Genomic DNA, 23,403 nt, shown 5'->3' with positions numbered 1-23,403 from the left:
CAGTGAATGGTCTACAACTTGTGAATCAGCTAGAGTCTGGCTTAGAAAACAGGCATCATTTCTCACAACTTTAGCTATGGTCATCCATTAACTCATAGAATCTCCCAAGGTTACTTGTGGGAAGAGATGAACTGCAGTCCTTTTGTCAGGCCTGGACCATTTACATGAAGTGGGCTGGGAAATGGATCCATATGGGAGGACATGAACCTGAATTTCCCAGGAACGCTAGGCCGGAAGGTAACCTCTCCATCTGGAAATTGTACATAATCTGATAAATGTGTGTGTTCCTTTAAGTTTGATGACTGGATAACATGAACTAGCTGTTTGTATTAAATGAGAAAATTTAGCACAGAAACATAGGGAATTACATGTCTTTATCAAGATAGTGGGAATGAGGGACATCTGGTACATGTACCCTCAAAGTTACCGTGTTTAATCCATGCTGTTTCTGCTGTCCCTCTATCTTCTTCACGCCATCAACCTCCAAGATAATTCTGTCATAGTTTAATTTACCTTGTTTGTGTTGTAAAAATAACAGGTATGTTAAACATCCTTTAGGCAAAAAACATACATGTTCCTTTCCTCTTCAATATATATATATATTTATACTTGAGAAACTTCCTTCATTGTTGCTTCAACTCTATTTGAGAGTCAACATGTATATATAAAGAATCTATTTTTGTAATCAACCACATTACTTAAATATGCTTTAATTTGGGGAAACTGATATCTAGTGATTGTTTTCTGGGTAATGGTTAATGATAATGAAAATATAATAATGACATCAGTTGACAATTAGAGAATGCTGACTATGTTCCAGGTGCTGTCATTTTATGTTTTCAATAGTTTTTAGTAGCAGGTTATTTTTAAAAAATCTTCCTTTTTTTTTTTTTTTTTTTTTAATGGGTCTGGAAACTAGAGTCCACATAGTTAATAAAAGAGAAGCTAGGATAAGAGGCCTGCACTGCCTAACTCCAAATGCAGAGCCTTTGTTGTTCCATTACATCATGCTGCTTTCTTGATTGGCCCTTCCTACGGACAATGGGGAAGATTTCACCATTTTGATCAAAGATGGTTAAGATCTTCTGTACACTGTGATTTATTTTCTTTATGTGTACATTCATATCTTTATAATTTCCCTCCCTTCCACTACAGCAAACAGTTCCTTCATGCTGCCACAGGCTGTGCCACGTATGAAGTTATTAATCTATTTTTCTTGGAGACAAAAACATTTATGACAATTTTATAAAAAGAATATAAGCCACAGGTAATGCTTACTATAAATGGATGAATCATAAATTTCAGAATTTCCACTGCTGGTTCTGGTTTGGGGGGAATTGGGCACTTGCCTGAAACATTCTAAATCTTGTCTCTTGGCTAATTTCCTCACCCAGGGGTGGAATGGGTTTACCTGGAAAGCTGAAGCTGAGTCCCCTTCCTTGCCAAACCCACACAACTCGCTAACCCATAATCAGGATGAAGCTTTGCTGAATCCACTTGTGGTTGTACTTGTAAATATTTCCTGTACTTGTAAATATTTCCTTAGAATTCAGAGCTCTGGTTTTTGTTACAAGTGGTTCTAAAATGATAATGTGCATTGTAAGAATAGAAAAGTGGTAGCAGGGTAAAAATTCAGCTTTCTGGATCCAATGAGACCACTCATATTGCATTAATATGACACTAATATCTTAGAGAATCTCACAGCTAGGGAAATTTTGCTGATATATGCCACATCCACTGATATTTTTTGAGGTTACCTTGTTTTTCAAACATATTTTATATCTTCAGATAACTAAATCTATAACATAATCTAGACTCATAGACTATATGCTTGTGTGCATGTATGCTTATGTGGTGGATGTATTCATGTATATACATGTACATGTATGTGCATGTGTGTATGTGTGTGTTTTAAGAATGGGTGACTCTTTCTTAGCCTAACAGAAATGCTCTGTGTAATGCCAATGTATTACTTCTCAATGATGAAACAATCTCTAGATTTCTTGTGGGCTTTTATAGCAATTAAGTAAAAATATCTTGTATCATTTTAAAATTTGAATTATGTCTTAGAGAAAGAACTGATAAAAGAGTTGGAAATAGCCAACAAAATCTCTTAAAATAGAGCCACCAGTTGACACAAGTCCTTATATAAAGGAGCCTATATTGTTAAACTCCTTAGAAATATATATCAGGAACTGTGAAATATTTGAGATTTTTACCCTACTTATAACCTAACAAGTTAATCCACTACAGGTTAATTGATGGTAGGGATACAAATCTGCTAGGTTGGACACAAGTCTCCTAGATTAGAGATATAACACAATTTGTTACTCAAAGCCAATACATGTAGTTAGATAATCAGCATTTTGTACTGTTCCCTAAGCTCCATTTCCCACAGGGTGATGTGAATCCCACAGTGACACCTACACACACAGGGGGCTGAGCTACAGGAGAGGGATGTGGAATTTAAGCATCAACAACCTTTTATAATGGGCAGTGAGCAAACCTATGCTCTGCTTTTGGGAAAAACTGTTTCTGTCTTCCAAGGCTACTTACTATACAAGCATCCTTAAAAATATGGCCTGTGTCAAAAGATTATCAGTGTCTTTGCTTTTAAGACATTCAGAAATGCATAAGACTCATGGAGAATATCTCTCAACAGCTTATTTCTCTCTCTCTCTCTCTCTCTCTCTCTCTCTCTCTCTCTCTCTCTATATATATATATATATATATATATATATATATATATATATAGTTTTTTTTCCCCTTTCCAGTACTCCTGCAAGTATTACCTTGCACTTATGACTAAAACCAATAAAGAGAAAAATGGTCAATCTGTTAGTCATTTTGGATCATTTTATAACTGACCTGATCATTTGTTCGCACATTAGCTATTAAGGTTCTAAAAAAAATAAGTCATGTAGGAAGCACCCTACTGCCAAATGCTTTCTCTCAGAACCTAACCTTTGAGTGTTGAGTAAAGCCGGCTTGGGGTAAAGCCTGATGAGGATAGTTGGGGTCTGGAGACCTTAGGGCCCAGTTCTAGAGCAGAGACAGAGTCGAAAGAGATGGCTGAGCATCCGCAAATGTGGCAACTATAGCTCTAATGTAGGGAACTGGATTAGCAAAAAATTCACTAAGGACTGTCTTCCTGGTTGCTCTCTGCTTGACCTTGTCCTTAGATCAATTTTTTTTTTTCCATCCTCGGTGGCCTCATTGTCTGCCATAAGAGTCTACTCCTATGGACTACATTATTCACAATCCCTTGCCAGTTGGCTTCCATTGGTCCATTGGGAGGTAGCAGTAGTGATTTAAGACGGGAGAAGAGAAAGAAACGGGATTTCTTTCCTATTCTCTGCTTGGGCCATGTTTCTGGCAGTGAATCAGTCCTTCCATAAGTGCAACTGTAGCTCTTCATGCCACCCCTCCTCCACAGCTTGTGTTCTCCTTGGATCCCAGGGTTTCAAAATGATGTGATAATGGCTCCCTCTGTTGTTAGTGTCTAGGTGACTCAAAAACCTTAGGTGATCCTCTTTAACTGTGTCCATTCCTATTAGATCTAGTAATAATTAATGTTGTTTTCTAATACTTTTTAAAAATCGAATTTATTTAAACAATACAACAAAATTTAATCAACAATATAGTTGCCGTTGTTTTCTACTACTTGTGCCCAATGCTCAGGAAGCATTTTAATCCCTCTGTTGTAAAATTCTTGTGATTTTGATGCAAAAAATTCGGTCATTGCATTTTTGAGGCATTCTTCATTATTAAATTTTTTTCCAAGAAGAAAGTTTTGCAAAGAACGAAACAAATGGTAATCGGAAGGGGCAATATCAGGAGAATATGCAGGTTGAGGGAGAACTTCCCATTCCAACTGGCGCAGTTTTTCAGCAGTGATTCTTGCAGTATGCGGTCATGCGTTATCGTGGTGAAGAATTACGCCCTTCCGATTAATCAGTGCGGGTTTTTTTTTTTTCTCTTAAAGCTTGGGCTAACCTTTCCAATTGGGCACTATACACTGCACTTGTAATGGTTTGGTTAGATGGTAAAAGTTCATAATGAAGAATTCCTTTAAAATTCCACCAAACACACAACATCACTTTTTTCGCATGCAAGTCAGGTTTTGGCGTGGGCTGCGGAGCCTCATTTTTGTCCAACCATTGAGGCCGCCTTTTCAAATTAACATACAGCACCCATTCTTCATCTCCGGTAACAATTTGCTCTAAAAACGGCAAACGGTTTTGACAAGAGAGGAGCGAACTGCAAATTGTGACTCTTTGATTACGGTTGTTGTCGGTCAACTCATGAGGAACCCATTTTCCAAACTTTTGGACTTTGCCAAGTGCACGCAATTGATTGGAAATTGTTTTCTGTGAACAATTTAAAGTTGTCGCAAGCTCTTGTTGGGTAATTTGAGGATTTTGCACCAAAAGAGCTTGAAGAGCTTCTTGATCAAAATTGGACACACGGCCTCGACCACTCTTGTCATCTAACGAAAAATTTCCCTTGCAAAATTTCTCAAACCAACGCTGGCATTTTCTGGCGCTAACTGCACCTTGACCAAGGGCACTACAGATGTTTTTTGCAGCCTCACTTGCTTTTCTTCCTAATTGGAACTCGTAAAGCATGCAGTGTCGAATATGCTCTTCATCCGCCATCTTCTTAGCCCTAGTTTTGCAACAAAAACCAAACCAAACACAAACTTTTTCAAGCAAAACTGTTAATTGCACTTTACACGTTCTGTAGATACCACGTGTTTGAAGGTTATGTTAATACAAGTCAATGCCAAGCAAGATTTTAAACGAATGTTTAAAAACAACATTAATTATTACTAGACCCGATATAATGGTCAACTTTATTCAAATTCTTGAATATTTTAAGTGAGATTCTGTTTCCTATAGGTACTCAGCTACTAGAATTAAAGGAAAAAGATAGGACCCTTGTCTCAAAGAGCCCAAGACAATAATGGACACATATTGAGCCATTATTGTGTGTTGGTTTCATAGCAAATCTATGAGGTGAAAACAATTATTAGCTTCTTTAGACAAATGAAGAAACTGGGGCACAGAAATCTAGCAATTGGGGGACTAGAGCTGTAGACTAAGGCCGTTGGGCCCTAAAGCCCTCACCTTTAGCACTACACACTACCAGATACATCACCGAGATCAGACAGGACTGTGTGCTCCTCTGTGAGGCCGAGGCTGAGTCATTGTAATCAGAGCAGGAGGCAGGAGCTTTGCAGGGGGAATAAGGCAAGAGTAAAATAATAACAACTGGGGTTCAGGATACATATGGGATCGGGGGCCAGCCTGTCTTGCAGCAAAATCATTGATGTTTTAGTGTATGACTGGTCCTACATCATAGGCCAAGAATGAACCCAGAGTTTTGAGTTTAAGACTTCCTAACTAGGGGAATTGAGGGCCTTGGGTCAAAAAGTCAGGGTTCATGGGGTAGTCATTGCTATATTTAGGTTTCAAGCTTTAAGGTTGTGTGTCCTTTGTAAATAAATGTATCCATCTAAGACTGGTAAAATACATCATTGGATGCAAAGAGTCATTAGTGGTATTCAAAACCAATTAGAGTGTCAACATATTTCAAAACAGGACTGCATTTAGTAAAATGAACTTAATTGAGTCAAACAGAATGAGCAAAATATTATAAAAATAGCGTGTACAATTGGGTGGTTATCTGACTTTCAGATGTTTGGCACTATTCACCTTTTCTATTTTTTACAAATCCTCACCCAAGGATATTATTTTTCCATTGATCTTTATAGATTGTAAGGGAGGGAGAAGGGGAGAGAGAGAGAGAGAGAGAGAGAGAGAGAGAGAGAGAGAGAGAGAGAGAGAGAAATGGATGTGAGAGAGAGAGATTGTTTAATTACCTTCTGCATGTGCCCTGACAGGGGCCAGAGATCAAACCTGCAACCAGAGATACATGCCCTTGACCGGGAATCGAACCCGTGAACCTTTGGTGCATGGGCCAATCCTCTAACTACTGAGTCAAATAGCCAGGTTGGCACTATCCACTTTAAAAAACAATAATAAATATGAAAATAAGCAAAATGCCTAATAATCCAAAACAATAAAATTAACCCATAAGGTATTTGAGATCACTTAGTGGCTAAAAGGAAAAGCATTTTTCTTTGGAGAATAATTACAACAAAACTCAGTTCTCATTAGCACTTAAGCCCAGAAGCCCTGGAGAAATAAAAGGGTTAATAGAAGATTGATGAAAGGATATTTTGAAAATTCATATGCTAGTTTCTTTCAGAAAGACAACTGGCCACTCTCATTGAAAATATAATGTGTCCAGAAGAGAAAAAAGCAATGAATAGTCTTGAGAGACGTGATGAGATTTGACAGCCAGTAACAGAAATTCTCACTAGGGAGGAGGCAGAAGAAATACCAATTAGCTGACTCCAGCAGCTAGAGATCCCTTGCTGTGTTGGCAAGCACAGCTCTGCCTCCCCTGATACTTGCACAGTGTCCTACTTGAGGCCTCCAACCAGCACAGGACAGGAGCCTGGTCACCTGACCGCCCCCCCCCCCCCAAAAAAAAGCCTTCTGCATCACCACCTCGTTTATCATTCTACTGCAGTCCTGCTTAGATTCTGTCCTTGCAGTCTTAGAAGCTGCTCTGTGGGAAAAGTGAAATGTAGGAAATGCTGCTTGTAAATTTCTCCTCTTAGGGCTTTTCAGTGATCATTTATACATCCAAAATGTGTGAGATTCTAAAGGACCCCATTTAACTTTGCTTAAGCCATTCTTTCAAATTAATCTACCACTGAAAGTTTTTATTATTATTACTTCAGTAAAGATTATCCTTAGGGAATGCTGTTGTAGTCACTTTATTTTTGAAAATTATATTTTTATGGATTTCAGAGAAGAAGGGAGGAGAGAGGTAGAAACATCAATGAGGAGATAGAATCATTGATTGGCTGCCTCTTGAGCACCCCACACTGGGAACTGAGTCTGCGACCCAGGCATGTGTCTAGGAATCGAATCTTGACCTCCTGGTTCATAGGTCAACACTCGAACACTGAGCCATGCCAGATGGCAACTTCTGTAACTACTTTAGATGAGACACAGGTGTATCATGGAGTCACCTGTATCAATCAGAGTTGGGAAATAAAAGGAGAATTTAATAATGGGACTGTTTACAAATATGTGGGATCACCGTAGGTGAAGGAACAAGGGAGAGTGATGAACCTGGGTCATAACATCAGAGCCATTACTGGGCTACTGAAACCAAAGACAGAAAGCGGTGTGGCAAGAAGTGACCTCTGGGAGCAAGATGCAGCCAACCTGAAGTGACCCAGTTGGAAGGAGAGAAGGACATAGGTGCCTGATCTTCCTCCGCTCGCCTCCCTTTGAATCTGCTGTTGCTTCCTCTGTGCCACTAGCTGCCTTGCTATAAGCCAGTGGGAAGAGTAGTCTGTGCAGGTCAGCACCCAGGTTTGAGAAGGGTGGGGTGGCCATGAGGGCAAAGAGAAAAATACCATAACAACATCCCACCCTATCAAGTGGAAACTTTCTAAGTTAAAGGAAAATGATCTGTGAAATTGTGCTATGTTTAAAGAGACAAGCATGGAGAACCTTCTGGTATTTTTAAGAATAGAAACATTTGAATGGGTAGGTACCCTGTTTTCCCGAAAATAAGACAGTGTCTTATATTAATTTTTGCTCCCAAAGACTCGCTAGGTCTTATTTTCAGGGGATGTCTTATTTTTTCCATGAAGAAGAATACGGTACACATTTATTGTTAAATGAAAATAAAAGAAATTTATTACCTGTATACGGTATGATAGTACGGTAGTTGTCAATACAAACCAGACAAACTGTGAATCCTACAATATCAAGAATTTACTCACTTATTCAATGACAATCATGTCATCATCTTCTGGAACATCATCATAACAACCCAATTCCTGAATTTCCTGGTGAATTTCTCGTGACTCCATTTCTTTCAGAATCAGTAGACCAAATCTCTCATGTTTAGCAATAGCACTGTCTTTAAATGAGTACTTCTTGTTAAGGTAGCCTGCTCTCAGTGCATTTGCAGTGCAACTGTCAGTGATTTTCTCCCATGAATTCTTCACCCAAGTCACAACTTCTTGTAGTTTAGATCCCACAAAGTTTCCACACTGATTTCTCTTCATTCTATTTTCAATGTAGTCATTAATTTCCATGCATAAATTGTCTTTGAATGGCTTGTTTATTGCAGTATCAAGAGTCTGGAGATAGGCCATCATTTTTGCGGGAATCATTATCTGATCTATTTTTCTTTTGTGAAGAAATGTCTCCATGTCTTTAGCGAAGTGAGTGCTGCCTGCATCCCAGGCTAGCAGACCTCTTTGGCTCCCTCGCATAACAAGCAGCAGCATTAAATTGACCCACTTCCTTATAACTGCTTGTGTGGCCCAGGCTTTTTCAGTTTCAAGAATAAAAACACCCAAAACACGTTCAATCTTTTCCTTCTTGCCCTTAGAAATGATTAAAGGTGGGATCCAGGTGAATTGCCAAAATACAGGAAATACGTGCACTTTCCTAAGCAGTGGAGGGAATGTACACTAGGGAGGCACCTCGCTGTTCAATTGTTGTTGAGATGATTGGCCCATAAACACTGCAGTTTCATCCATAGCAATCATGTTGGGAAGATTGTATTGATATTTAGAGAAGTCAGCATCATCACTAAAGGACTTGAATGCACGTGTTTGCTTAATAACTTGAGAATCTTCCAACCTAAACAATGTTGTAGTAGATCTTCTCAAGACAGTTCACTTCGCTGAAGGAAATTATCCAGCCAGTGTTGTGATGCTTTGAAGTCTTCGGGGGCTATGTCAAACTGTGGTGCCATTGCAAGGGCAAATTCTTGAATCTGAGCCCTATTCACAACCAAAGCCTCTGCTCTCCTGTCAACAACCCATTCACAGATCAGGTCTTCCAGCTCAGAATATAATGATTGCTGACCTGATCCACACTTGCGCTTTTTAGCATTTTCTTTGTCCACTTGCTCAATGAGGTTACCATACTCTGCTCGCCATTTTCAGACCAATCGAATACTCAACATCTTCTCTTTGCAGAAAGTAAGATGTTAGCCCCAAGAGTCTTCCATGATTCCTTTCTTGTACTCCACGGAGTAGCTTTTTCTTTTTGTGCTCATTTCTAGGGGTAAAAAAAAGGAATTGGGGTATCAAGGTGGGGGGAGGGGGATCACTTAAAATGACACAGGGGGGATCAGAGGCGGGAATCAAAATGGCACAGGAGAATCAGAGGGGGGATTACCATTTTACCTTGTTTCCCCGAAAATAAGACAGTGTCTTATATTAGTTTTTTTTCTCCCAAAGTTGCGCTAGGTCTTATTTTCAGAGGATATCTTATCCTTCTATGCGCTAGGTCTTATTTTCGAAGGATGTCTTATTTTCGGGGAAACAGGGTAGTAACCCCTTTTGATCCTCCTGTGTCATTTTGATTGCCCCCTCTGATCCTCCTGTGTCATTTTAAGTGATCCCCCTCCCCCCACCCCTGTGCCACTGAACACCTTCACCAGATATCCCCCATACCCCTTTATCAGACATTTACCCCCTGGGGCCTGCCTGGGGACTGTCACTGGGCTTGCTGGGGCCTTGATCTGGGCTGGAGCAGGGTCTGCCACTGACTGAGAACCTTCAGTCATCATGAGGGCGGCCTGGAGCATCAGGTAGTGTCACCAGAGACAGACCAGCACTCACCACCTTGGCCGCATCCAGTCCGCTCTAATCCTCCTGTTCTACACGCATCTGCGAAAGTCTCCTCCTCTCTTGGCCCTGCGCTCACGCTCACTCTGACCTCAGCTCCGCCTCCACACAGCAGTGATGTCAGGACTCCGCTTAACGTCACTGCATGCTAGATGCAAGTTGGGGTGGCCCTAACGGTCAATTAATTTTCATTCTGAGACAGAGCCTGGGGGGGCCTTATTTTTTGGGGGGGATGCCTTATATTTCACTCAGAAGGAAACCTGTAAGTAGGTCTTATTTTCGGAGGATGTTTTATTTTCAGGGAAACATGATATAATGTTGCTTATTCTTACTATGAAATACAACTCACAAAGGACAGATTCTCATAGATTTTGAATCAAATTAAACTGTTGACTAACTTGGCCTCTGCATGCAACTAAATTAGTCTCAAGTTGTGTTTCATATGAATACTTCCCAGCAAGAAAATCAGAAAATGTTGCTATCTTTGGTTCACGGATTAATAAAAAGTATGCTACAAGTTGCTTAACTAGACTCTCAGAGTAAATCCTGGCACTAGAGAACAAATATACAATAAGCACACTTGAAGCTGTAGGCAAATATTTTGATAAAGAACGATTCGTTTGTCTATTTACCAAAAAAATGTGTAATTACCATTTCTGTTTTGAGTTGCAAAGTACATATTTGGTCATCCAGGGAAGCCGCATTGTAGAGTAAACACAAGACTTTGCAGTTAGAGAGACTCGGGTTAGAATCCTAGCTCCCTCACTTACATGACAGACCCACCTGGCAAGTTCATCAGACTCTGCAGATGCTGTTCTTTTGGTTAAATTATAACCTAATGATAATAGAAGCTAATGTTCACAAAGCTCTTATTTTGTGCCAGGCACTTTACATAAATTATCCCAATAATCCTTACAATAAACCTGGGAAATGGACAGTTATAATTCTAATTTATTTATTCACGCAAAGTTTTTAAACTGCCATTATATTCCAGGTAAACCAGAGATTATGAAAAGATACCAGCAAAGATTGGTCATTGACCTGTTACATAGAAACTATATTTCAAGATCTATTCTGCTGCTAGATTCTTTGTGAGTGAGTATGAGAGAGAGATGAGAGAGAGAGAGAGAGAGAGAGAGAGAGAGAGAGAGAGAGAGAGAGAGAGAGAGAGAGAGGAGAGAGAGAGGAGGAGAGAGATATCACAGTTTATTTCAGTTCTAAAATAGGTAAAAGTAATCATTGGTGAAAGGGCATGAGGGAGCCATCTATTGATAGGTAGAGGTGTTTGTTTCACACAGGATTTATTATGTAATTTGCAGGGGCCTAGTGCAAATTGAAAATAAGGGACTCCTTTTTCAAAAGTTATTAATATACTTTTGGCAATAGCAGACCATTAAGCCAGGCACAGAGCCCTTCTAAGCTCGGGTCCTGTATGACTGCACAGATTGCACACCCAGGCATCTATCAAGTCATTGATTTGAATCCTTAAGATCCACATGTAAATTATATTTCAATTTAAAAATATAAAGTTAAAATAGAGTAAAAATAAAATCAAATGGAAGAAGACTGGATGTTGAGGTCTGGATTCTAAAGTAAACCATTGTGCAAATTATTTACTCTTTGTCAAACATTAATGGCCCACTCTGATGGAGGTTAATGATTTATATATATAATATATTATATATATTATAATTCTATATATATTATATATATTACAATATATATATAATCATACATTTTATACTCAAGGAGCTTACATTACAGGTGGAGGAGCTTTCTTCTTATCTTATGTTCTGGTAACAACAGGCTTTTAGTTCTGCTTATATCCCAAATTTGAGCTTTGATCTACTCCTCATTCTAGTTTTCTACTCCTCAGTCTGACTTCAGCCATCTTGATACTGGTTGGCTCTTTTATTTTTTATCAAAGCAGCAAGTCATTGGCCAATGTTTCTGGGTTCCCAGCATCTGGCCACAGTCTTACGTTCCATAGATTGATGCCTTTGGGCCCCACTAGCTTATTTGGACTTGAATCCCCAGAATACCTCTTCTGTTGCCAATTGCATGTAGGGCCTCAGCTTCCTGCTCAAATATAAAAATGACATAATTTTTATACAGCATTTGTAATTTTTAGATTTTAGAAATTTAATTTCACAGTAATACTTAGTCTGTATTATAAAAAATATCCTTTATGACTAGCAATGTTTGAAAAGTCAAATATTAAGGATGCGATGAGAAAAAGCAATGAACCTGTCTATATCTGTAAGGAGTATCTTCTAGTTTTGCTGTTGGATAAAGAATAACAACATACAGGCTTTATGACAATAAACACTATCATAAATGAGATGTCACTGAAATAATGGACAATACTTCATTTAAGTGAAATAGAACAGTGGATTGAGGTGGCTAGTTGTCTACAAGTGGTATTTTTTTTAATTGCCAGTGGTCATATAAATGGGCACTGACAATAGTAAAGAAGGAAGGAGATAAGTATGCATCAGTGTGCACCTATGTCCTGGGACCCAGTGATTTCTCCATAGAGGAATACAACCACAGGCTGAAGAGACAAACATTTGCTGAAACAGTATACAAGGACTTTAATTTTCAGGTGGATGTTTAAAGGGAACTTAACATTTTTCTCCTAATTCAGAGGCTCTATTAGTTTGTGATTTCTTGAAGAGCAAACCAATTATTTGGGAAAGGTTATTTTATTTTTAAAGTTTAACAACTGATGGTATTTTGCAATGTCTTGACTATAGATATGTATATAATACTGACATATTCACTAGTTCCTGAATACATAAAAGATAGTAGTCTTATTCTGGTCTATAATAATTTTAATAAAAATTACCCCTTTTCCCATTGTCTCTACTTTTTCTATGAATAAGTTTTTATTCTATAAATACCTTTATTTTTATGATGTGTCAGATTCAACAAGATATTGGACATATTATTGAATTTAAACTACAAAAATCAACAAAGGTTGCTGAAGTATTTGTCCAAAAAGGATTCTCCCTTAGGTTCCTGGGTATGTCAAATAATTCTTTTAAAAATGCTCACTCGCATATTGTGTGAGAAGGAAGTACTTGTGGAATTTCATAGATCTTCCACAGGAACCTCAAAGGAATATTGTGGAAATTATAATCTTGATTTGTTTCATTTTGTATAATTTTCCTTTTCAGCCAGATTTTAGATTTTCAAAGAACTAAGGGGTACCCTTTCAGCCCTCTTTTGAGCCACAGCAATGTTTAGCGCAATGTCCAAATGCCTGAGGCAGTGCTGGACTTACTACATCTCCATTAAATAAAGGACTAATCTGGAATTGATATTGCACAAAGTCTGGGAAATTAAATTCATTCTGAGATTCACTAGGTAAATGTTTTTCAAGTTTAATCAATGCTAATTTTGCTTAACTGTTTACAGCTCCCAGAAAAGCTTAATGGGAGAATTGATTAATTTTATCTCTCAAGTAAAGAGAAAACTCCAGTTCTCACTGAAATCACTATAAACTACTGTGCCTTTTACTCTCAGCAAAATTTAAGTCAGATATTCCAAGAGATATTAGTGAGCATCTAAAGCCTAATGGGTAAATTTCTGCTCCCCTCCCAACATTTTGCATGGTAGAGTGCACCTTGAAAGCAATGGATGATAGGCATAACCCATGGACACAGACAATAGTGTGGTGAAGTGGAAGGTTGGGGGTGGGGAGGGACATCTGTAATACTTTCAACAATAAAAAATTAAAAAAAGGAAACAGTGGATGAATATCTCTTAATGGGTGGGCTGCCTCATTATTATTGTTTGTGTTTTTGTGATGAAAGATGAAGTTTCTTTGCAATTACTCTGTATGCAAAGATCACCATGATGATCTTTCAATGCCCTTCTTTCAGAAATGGCTTTAGTGATGTCTGTTTGGGATTGTTTAAAATGAAGTTACTCCCTTTTGTATGCAATGAATATCTGTAGCCCTCATCAGTTTGTGAGCATGTTTTAATTCCTGGAGAATCCAACTTTTTCTGGCTAAAAACTTACACTACATATCAGGCATTGCAGGACTGCAAAGGTCTTACCCAATACATCTGAGATTCTTTAGGGACATCTTTTATGTGCTCCAAGTTAGTCCTGATTGTTGATGCTGCAGCTGCTGGTGGCCTTCTGTAGCTGGTCTATAATCCAGAGACACACAGTCCATGTTATTGAGTTAAGATTCAATAGCCCCATTGCTCTTGCTTCTTTTGACAAGTCAAGGGATGTGCAATCCCTGGTGCTCTCTGAGCTGGAGGCGCAGGTCTATTGCTGTGGTTGCGAAGCAGTGCTGTAAGCCTCACCTCTACCAAACAGGTTCCACTGCCTGTGTGGGCAGCCAGGCTGGTGGCTCAGGTCACCAGGGCTGTCATCTTTCCGGGTTATTCCACTACAAGGAGGACATGGGAATGGTGACCTTCCTCTAGTCTAGAACTTGATCAGTTGCGGGGATTAAGGTAGCTTAAACCTCAAGATGTTAAAAGTTTAGTGAAATATTTTATTTTCTTAGCAAAATGGAACCTTTTTAGAGTGTATACAAACCAACTCAGAATCTAGGTGGGGAGAATTCCCATAGTAGCTGTGTATCTGGAACCACCTCTCTCTGATGCTCAAACTTTGCAAATTCTTCCCAACTTTTCCCGTGAAATTAATTCTCTCTGTTCCTATTTACCCTACTGAAAATTTACTTCTGTTAGTCCCTCATTGCCTGTGTCCTTGATCTCCTAGACATGTTTATATGCATGTCTGGGAAGCTCCTCAGCACTGGTGTAAATCAGCTGATATCATTAGCTATGGGCAGGGAGGAATATGATGCAAATATCAATGACTGATATGTAGTGTAAGTTTTTAGCCAGAAAAAGTTGGATTCTCCAGGAATTAAAACAGATATTCATTGCATACAGATATTCATTGCATACAAAAGGGAGTAACTCCAGTTTGTACTACTCAGTGGGGATGACCTTTTTACGTGGAAAAGTGAGCATTTATACTCTTTTGGGTAAGACTTTTGCAGTCCTGCAATGCCTGATATGTAGTGTAAGTTTTTAGCCAGAAAAAGTTGGATTCTCCAGGAATTAAAACATGCTCACAAACTGATGAGGGCTACAGATATTCATTGCATACAAAAGGGAGTAATTCCAGTTTGTACTACTCAGTGGGGATGACCTTTTTATGTGGAAAAGTGAGCATTTATACTCTTTGATTCTTAGAATCTCTGGATAGATAGGTGTAATTAAGACGTTCTCTCATGTGATTCTGATATACTTTTCTGTAAGAATAGAGGAAGTGGAAATGAAAGAGAAGTGTGGATATTGGGGAGGGTACCTACCCTGTATCCTATACCAAAAAAAAATGTCATTAAAGAGGATTTATAATAAATCTAGAGTTATAACACCATGTGCCTGACTTAATTACTCTTAGGCAGCAATTAAAGTAGGTACATCAGAACTCTCAGAATGGGTGTGAGAGATTTGAGGAGTACGGCTGGGGAACCTCTATTTATAATTTCTCTAGAGTTTTAGTTCATCCTAGTTTTATTGTGTTTTCTAATCTGGCTCCTCCAAATACCAAGTTTAATTATATACCCTTCAATTTTCTGAGATCATGTCTCAGGTGGGCTTTTATTGTACATTTTTCTCATTCCATAGGAGTAGGTGGTGTGATGATATTTTCTCTTATTGTAGAGATATAGCTGTAGCTGTGTAGCCTACTGTTCTCTTAGCTCTGTTGATCAGCGGAAAATACCAGAATCAGCTCAAAAGAGAAGAAATAGTCACAGGAGATTGGTCAGTGACCTTCTAGATTTATAAATATTTTAGAGAATATGCTGATAATGAACACATCTGGTGCTTGAAGCTAAGCAGAAACAAATTTGGATTAGTTAGCATCATGTGGTGATTTATAAGGTCACTAATGGGTGAGGTGAAACCACAAAATGAGAGAACTTTTGGAGCTGGAAGGGATCTTATAAATCAGTGGCTTTCCAACTGAATTGACTAAAGCTTACAATAAGAAATGCATTTTACATCATGACTCAGTGTCTATATAGGTATGTCTAACACACACACACACACAATCCTTACACTTACTGTAGGGAAGCACTTATTCTCTATTCTGTTTTGACTCACTAGTTTCATATTTCATATCTGTTTGAGCAGAAATTGTATCACCTTGACTAACCTTTCATTTTATAGAAAAACTGGATAGTCTTAGCAATTAAGTAGATTTTACAATCTTAATGGCCAGTTAGGCTTAGAACCCAGGTCTTCTGATTCTTCTGTTCTCAATGTTAGTGATTCCTATAATTAAATGGCATTCATTTTTTAAAATTTTATTTTATTGTTAAAGTATTACAAATAGTAGTATATATGTCTCCATTTTCCCCTATTGACTTTTCCCTGGCCAGCCTTACCCCCAGGCACATGCCCTCCCCTCTCCCCCACTCAGTGTCTTTCATCCATTGGTTATGCTTATGGCATTCATTTTTAATGTTTCTGTTGGACAGTGTATATGTTGGGCTACATAAGGATTGTCATTGTAACTATATAGTAGTTTTGAATATAAATGTATATTACATTTCTATTTTTTAAAGATAATAAGACATGCAAAGTTTGTGGGTCTCATTCCCTCTTAGTATGCTAGAAAAGAAGGAACAGGCAGAGGCTCAATAATGTGAGCAATGAAATGAAAAGCTACTCCTGAGATCTAGATTTTGGGTTCCTTGACTCACAGTCAGCCTGTGCCACAGTGAGTCCCTGCCCTGCATGATCTTCAGATGAATTAACTAGGGGACACATTTTATGTGAACAGCAGGAGGCCTTCCCTCTAGAAAGGGGCTTTGAGCATTCCCAACTTTCAAGTGGTCTCTTGTTAGGAGTTAGTGCCCATCAGGTAAACTCTCTTGCTTAAGTGCTGCTCTGGCACTCTCTCTGCCCTCAATGAGTCAACTCTTTGGCATTTGGAGTATATCTTGAATTGCTTCCCCAGTAGATAGTATTGAGTTGTAAAGAACTCATGTGGTCCCGGCTTTAATCCAGTAACACACATTACAAAACCAATTGTTGACCAAATATTGTGCAAAGTGCTGTCACCAGATGATTAGTCTCCAGTTTATTAGTGTGTTTATTAGAAACTCAGAACCCTGAGCCCCACTGCAGATCAACCGAACTGGACTCTCAGGGATGAGTCTGGGAATCCGAAGCTTTCCTTCTGTGCACACAGACTGAGGTTGTGAGTTCTAAGTGGGTGAGCATAATAACTGTTTTGCTCATCATTCTATCTCTAGCAAGTGGCATATAGTAGACACTTAAGAATTATTTGTTAACTGAATAACCTACCTCATACTTGATTATCTCCAGTGTCTGAGGCAATAGATCAACCAACACTTTGGAAAAGTGCAGTGAGACAGTGTGTGGGTTATGGAGCCTGGCTGTCTCCATTGTTTACCAGTTGCTCAACCTTGAGCAAGTTGTTTAACATCTCTGAGCCTAAATGTCCTTATCTGATGAAATGGTGATAACACTACTACCTACAGGAATTTGGTAATAAGATTATATTAGTTATTAAATAAAACGTGCTTAGAACAATGCCAGATGGTAAGAGCTCCTGAATATGCCATGCCATTGTTACTGTGTGTTAGATACATTCCTGGGTGTTATCTGTCCTAGTTTTCCCCCTGTCAGATTGTTTTCACAGATGAGGATAGTGTCTCAGTGATGGTTTAGTGACTTGCCCAAGTCACAAAGTCTTGCAAACATAAATCTGGATTCAAACCCAGATATTCTGAGGAGCAGACGAGAGCTTTCTCCCAAACATCACAGCTACTCACTCCCCTTCTTGCTAGTTCTAACACCACCTCCTTTTAATGACAATAATTGCACTGTTTTCTGAACATTGACAGAATTTGGGGAGGAGGTCAGAGTTTGGTTGATCTGTAGTGGGGCTCAGAGTTCTGCATTTCTAATAACATACCAATAAACCTGAGATTTATAGTTTGATAACAGCACTTTGCAAAATATTTTCTCAACAATTAGTTTTCTTATATACTCAAGCAGGCCCACCCCACTCATTTACAAGTTGCTACCTGGTAATCATTGCTGTGATGTAAGGAAAAATATTATATTAATTAATTTCTCTAATTTTGAGTTTGCCAATCTCAGCTATATTGACATTTGAGGCTAGCTATGTCTTTGTTATGGGGACTTAAATGCATGGTAACTGTGCATTTAAGAATGTTTAACTGCATCGATGTACTCCACTCACCCTGTGTAGCAACCAAAAATGTCTGTAGACATTACCAAAGGTCTCCTGAGAGGCAGTATCACCCCTGATTGAATATGCTGGTTGAATTTGCTCTATCTTATTTTGTCTCCCATTTTCAACCACTTCATCTAACATACTCTATTATTTAACCTCTCATTTAATGCCTAACAGAGATAAGCAATGGTCCCTTTTAAAACACATTATTCCCTGGTGCCTGAAATGCCACCATTAGAAGTTAAAGCATAGCTATGAACAGCCATAAAAGATGTAAATTTTTGGAAGGAAATTACATGTTTTCAATTATTAAAAAATGATATAGTCTTAATGTATAATTTCTGTGGCAAAGAGATGCTAGGATAAACACAGAACATAATTATATATTTTTCCAACAACACTTAATATAAGGCTTTATATAAAGTAATGCTTAATAAATATTTATTGAATTAAAGAATGGATGAATGAATGAATGTCTAGATTAAGGTAGAAGACCTCAGGAGTAGACTGTTTTTTCTAATAAATATGAGAGAAAGCATTGCTTTAAATACTATTTTTTTTAAACAAAAAAAGACATCTGGATATGTTCAAATTAGTTTAAATAAATGGGAGCTAGTAGAGAGGGAGATAGAAGATGGGTAAGAATGACTAGAGTTCCCAGTTGAAAGGGTTATCTTTGCAAAGATATTTTTTTTCTGCGACTTTCCTTTAATTTCAGAATAAAAATTATTAATGGAAGAAAGAAAAATATTCTGCAAGTAAATGCAGATTCTAGAAGGAATGTACTGAATAAATCCCTCCATTTTATTTGTGTTTTGTACTCGAGAAACTGAATTTATTCTCCTGATGTGGCATTTGCAATTAAGGACTATTCAGTGTCAGCACTCAACACCTGCTATTTGTCTTAGATTTTTACCTGGCACTATTTTCAAAAGTTCTATTTCTGACTTACAGATTTCCTTTTAGAAAGGACACAGCCATAATTTTCAAAAGGAGAAGCTGTGCAAAAGCTGGCTTGTGAATTTATGTTTTGGTTTGGAAATTCTGTGCATAACAATAAACCATCTATGGAAAAGCTCCAATTCCTGTTTTAGACGAGAACATGTCCCATTGCCACAGCATTAGCTTTGTCGGTTGTTGATATTTGGCAATTTTGAAAACAATATATGAGGCCAGCTACATTAAATCTGTTTGACAAGGATAAGTTACAAATTACATTTTTAATGGATCAACTATTTGAGATGAAATGCAAATGAGGAAATGATGAGCTCATGGGTAAACAAGACCCCTATTCTTTGCCAACAGAAGAAATGGCTGAGCAGCAGCAGCAGCAGATTTTGAGTACATTTGCTGGGCCAATTCAGGGTCAGATTAATAATGTTAACAGCATAAAGCATAATCCTTTGTTACTGTTGTTTTTAATTTATAAGACATTGCTAGGATTCAAGTTTAACTTGGTAGACAAGAGAACGCTTTACTGCTTTCCTACAGCCTCCAGACAGACTCAAAGTACTTCAAAACATAAACCAAATTGGAAATGACTGCAGTGGCTGTATTCACTCCCTATGGAAGTAACTCAAGAATGTCAATTCTAGAGTCTACTGCCTGCATTTCTATCCTCTAATTGCTAGCTCTTTGATCTGTAATGCACAGCTAACAATGGTTTCTAATTTATGAAACTTCGGTAAAGATGGAATAAGATAGTCCATGTAAAGACTAAGCACAGTGCCTCAGAATAAGCCATTAGTAAATGCCTGCTATCATTATTCTTTCTTTTGATTACTGGAAGTAGAAATTACAGAAGTGCAACCCATGTAATGGAAGGAAAGTCAGAAAGTATTCTTAGTTCTAATTTTATTTCAGAAAGCCTGCCTTGATCAATTTCTGAGATTTAAAAAGCAAGCAAGCAAACAAGCAAAGCAAGCTGCAGTAACAGCAACAAGAACGGTAACTTTTTTAAGAGCTAAAGACTAGACAGGCGATAGTTCATCTAGATGTAAGCTAGGCTCTAATAGTAGGAAGCTTTGACAACACAGGACACCCTGTGCTGCCAAAATGTATGGTTCAGAGTTTGTCACTATCTCTGCCTGATCCACTTTCACACTCTGATTCCATTCCCTGTACTTCAGAGCCCTGTGTATAGGAATGGTCCTGGTAATACTGTTAATCACTTGGTTGTTATTAACTGGAAAAGTAGGTAATATAGGCATGCTATTTATAGAGGAATCTGCAATTAACATTTGCCAGGAAGCTGCAGTTAACATTCTTCAAGTCTGTTCCCCGAATATCACTGTGGGAAGGGACTGGACAATGGACACAAGCCCAGTAAGGTCTGAGTAATGTAGAAAGGTGCTTTTCTGGCAGTCACACCTGAGAACAGGGAATTGGCCAAAATAGGTGTGGAGGGGTGGCCACTACAAATGTGGGAAGATTTGATATTTAAATACCTGAACAACGGGATCTCTCTCTCTCTCTTGCCCCTTCACTCTTTTCCCCCTTTCTCTCTTGGGACTCCTGTTGTAGGAGACACACTCCTTTATATTCACCCACATGGCTCAGGGACATGTGGGACCCACACAATGGAGTGATGGACTAAATCTAGATTGATGCTACCTTGGACCCAGCTCCACCATGGAATGGAAGCTCTGGACAATGGCTCTACTTTTGGCTCTCAGGAGCCCCAGCTACGTATTTTCTCAGACTGGTTTAAAGACAATGGGACTTTGCAAAATTGAGGGGCGTAACTCTTTGTAGATAAGAACCATTCATTTTCCTATTCGAGTCTTAGACAATTTATTTTCTGAAGATATTGCAAGAGGCACTAGTGATGGATAAATCCCACCAATCCAACCCTCTGGCAACACTGATGCCTAGAAAAGAACAGGGGAACTGCCTCTAAGATTAGACATGGCAACCTATGGAACTGGTGGGAGAAAGGTATATACTTGGGGTGAATTTTTGGTGACTAATATATTATTTGAATCTAATGTGGAGCTGGCAGACATATCTGGACTTGCATCATGTTCAAAGCTAAGCAATTTCACATTGTTGGTTGCCAATAAATAGGAGCTGTCATGAGAAAAATGAAAGAAAGCTGTTGCTGTCCTGAGCTGCTGATAATTCTGCTAGCCATTGGGAGAAGGAATGAGCTGGGTGTGGCTATTCTGGCTTCTAACTTTGAGTTCAGGTACAAGCCAGGTGATGTTGAGAAAGTCACACTTTTTCTGGACCTCAGCTTCCTCGTGTGTAAAATGAATGGTTCTGCCTGGGTTGTCTCTATGCTTCCTTCTCAGCCACAATTTCATAATTTGAATGGAAGTAATTAATATATAAGCACATGGGAAGGTAGAGTGGAAATAAGGAAAATAAAGGGGATGAGAGAATCTAAATGGAATGGAAGACATGGAAAAAAGAGAGAGAAGAAAGAAGGCAAAGGCAAGTTACCACGTCAGACACTTGCTGTTATGGGAAAAGCAAAACAAATTAGAAAGTTTAGATAGGGTATTTGGATATAGCTGGAGGAAACCAGAGGGGGTTGTGAGTGAAGGGAGTGATGTCAAAGGAAAGAGAAAGCGATCAAAAGAGAGGACGAGGCATTCACCTCTCTTGCACAGCTTGGCTCTCCAAGCCCTGACCTCAGGGACCCCTCTGCTCTAGGCAGGTGCTGCTGTATCCATACAGAGCGGGGGAAAAGTAGGCTCTTTTCTCTGGCACCTCTAGTAAGTGTTCAGAATTGTGTTCATCCTGGTGGAGTCTAATGGTCTCAGGAGTCACTATGCAGACATCATAATGATGTTCACAGTTCAGCTGCAGTTTGCCTTGGCTGCCTTTAACTCAGAATTCTCAGGGAGAACAGGGAATTCAAATACTTTGAATTCCTTATTTATGTCTGAATGTGCATCATGGTGGATATGTCAGTTCATTTAGGGGCCTTCAATGAGGCAAGATTTTATTGTTCCAAAACTCTATGGGATATCTCAGCCAGTGTCTCTACATTTCACAGCTTTAAGAACTAACAAGAAATAAAAATAGTATCAGGTTCTCAGAAGGAATAAGATCTACAATATTGAGTTGACATTTATACAGTATCAGATACTGGGTTAGTGGAAAACTTGTGTTGCTGTGAAGTAAAGTGTCTCTATTTTTACCCTGTTAGTAATACTGATGCTTGGTGTCCAGATGTACAAACTTCAAACTTCCTAACTGCTAGAATCTTAAGCATCTTCTACTATGTCTTAGTTTTTATTTTTTTCTAATATATTCTTACATATTAATTTCTCAGTGAAAGGCAGCCTTGTTACAAATGGCATGAATTGGGGAATTGGTCCAAGTGTGAAGACTGACAACAAGAATGACTAACCAGACATGGGTCAAGGTTGTTTTCATGCATTTTAACAACTAAGATCTCAAGAGTAATGCACTAATGCCTCCTACTTCTCCAATAAATGTACAAATTGCAGTGGTTACTGGTGCTTGAACTGGTGGGAGATTCTCAGTGGAAGGAGCTCAGAGTCTTGTTTAAAAACTGAGCAGGGCCGAAACCGGTTTGGCTCAGTGGTAGAGCATTGGTCTGCAGACTGAAAGGTCCCAAGTTAGATTCCGGTCAAGGGCATGTATGTTGGTTGCGGGCACATCCCTGTTGAGGGGTGTGCAGGAGGAAGCTGGTCGATGTTTCTCTATCATCGACGTTTCTAGCTCTCTATCTTTCTCCCTTCCTCTCTGTAAAAAATCAATAAAATATATTAAAAAAAAACCTGAGCAGGGCATAGCACTGAATTGGTATCCAAGAGCTTGTCTTGTCTAAGACTCAGGTTCTTTGATTTGCCAATACTTCTGTTTCTGGGATCTTACAAATCACTTGTCAAAGTAAACTTCTTGGACCTACCATATGGTGATGACCCTTAGAGATAGTTTTGTAAATTTCTGTTATATTACATTAGCTGCCTGGGAATGTTTTAACTATGCAGCTGACAAATAAGACTACTTTTATTCACTAAATAAAAAAAAGTCAAAGAAATGATTTTTATATCATAGTTTAATCACCTAAAAGCAAAGAATTTAGACATATTCCTTTTGATGAATTATATATCCCATTGTGAAGACAGAATATGGTGGCAGGTATAAATTCTGTTAGTAAAAATTATGTATGGCCTAAGTTCCTAGAAACCGAGGCATCAGGAAATTCATTTCTAAGCTCAGGAAGTTTTTAAAAAAATATTTTTATTAAAAAAATTTAATGTTGACTTTATTTCAGACTTCTCCCTTTGCGCCCTCCCACAAGCTACAGTACTTTTGAAGATAACATAGCTACCACTACAAGCTATCTTGATGGTAGATTTTTGTTTTCCAACTTCACTCTCATTCTGTAATAAACTATACATTTTTAG

Source organism: Pipistrellus kuhlii, unplaced genomic scaffold (genome assembly GCF_014108245.1).
Source record: "Pipistrellus kuhlii isolate mPipKuh1 unplaced genomic scaffold, mPipKuh1.p scaffold_m20_p_1, whole genome shotgun sequence".
NCBI lineage: Eukaryota > Metazoa > Chordata > Mammalia > Chiroptera > Vespertilionidae > Pipistrellus > Pipistrellus kuhlii.
Note: the sequence above shows the minus strand (reverse complement) of the source record.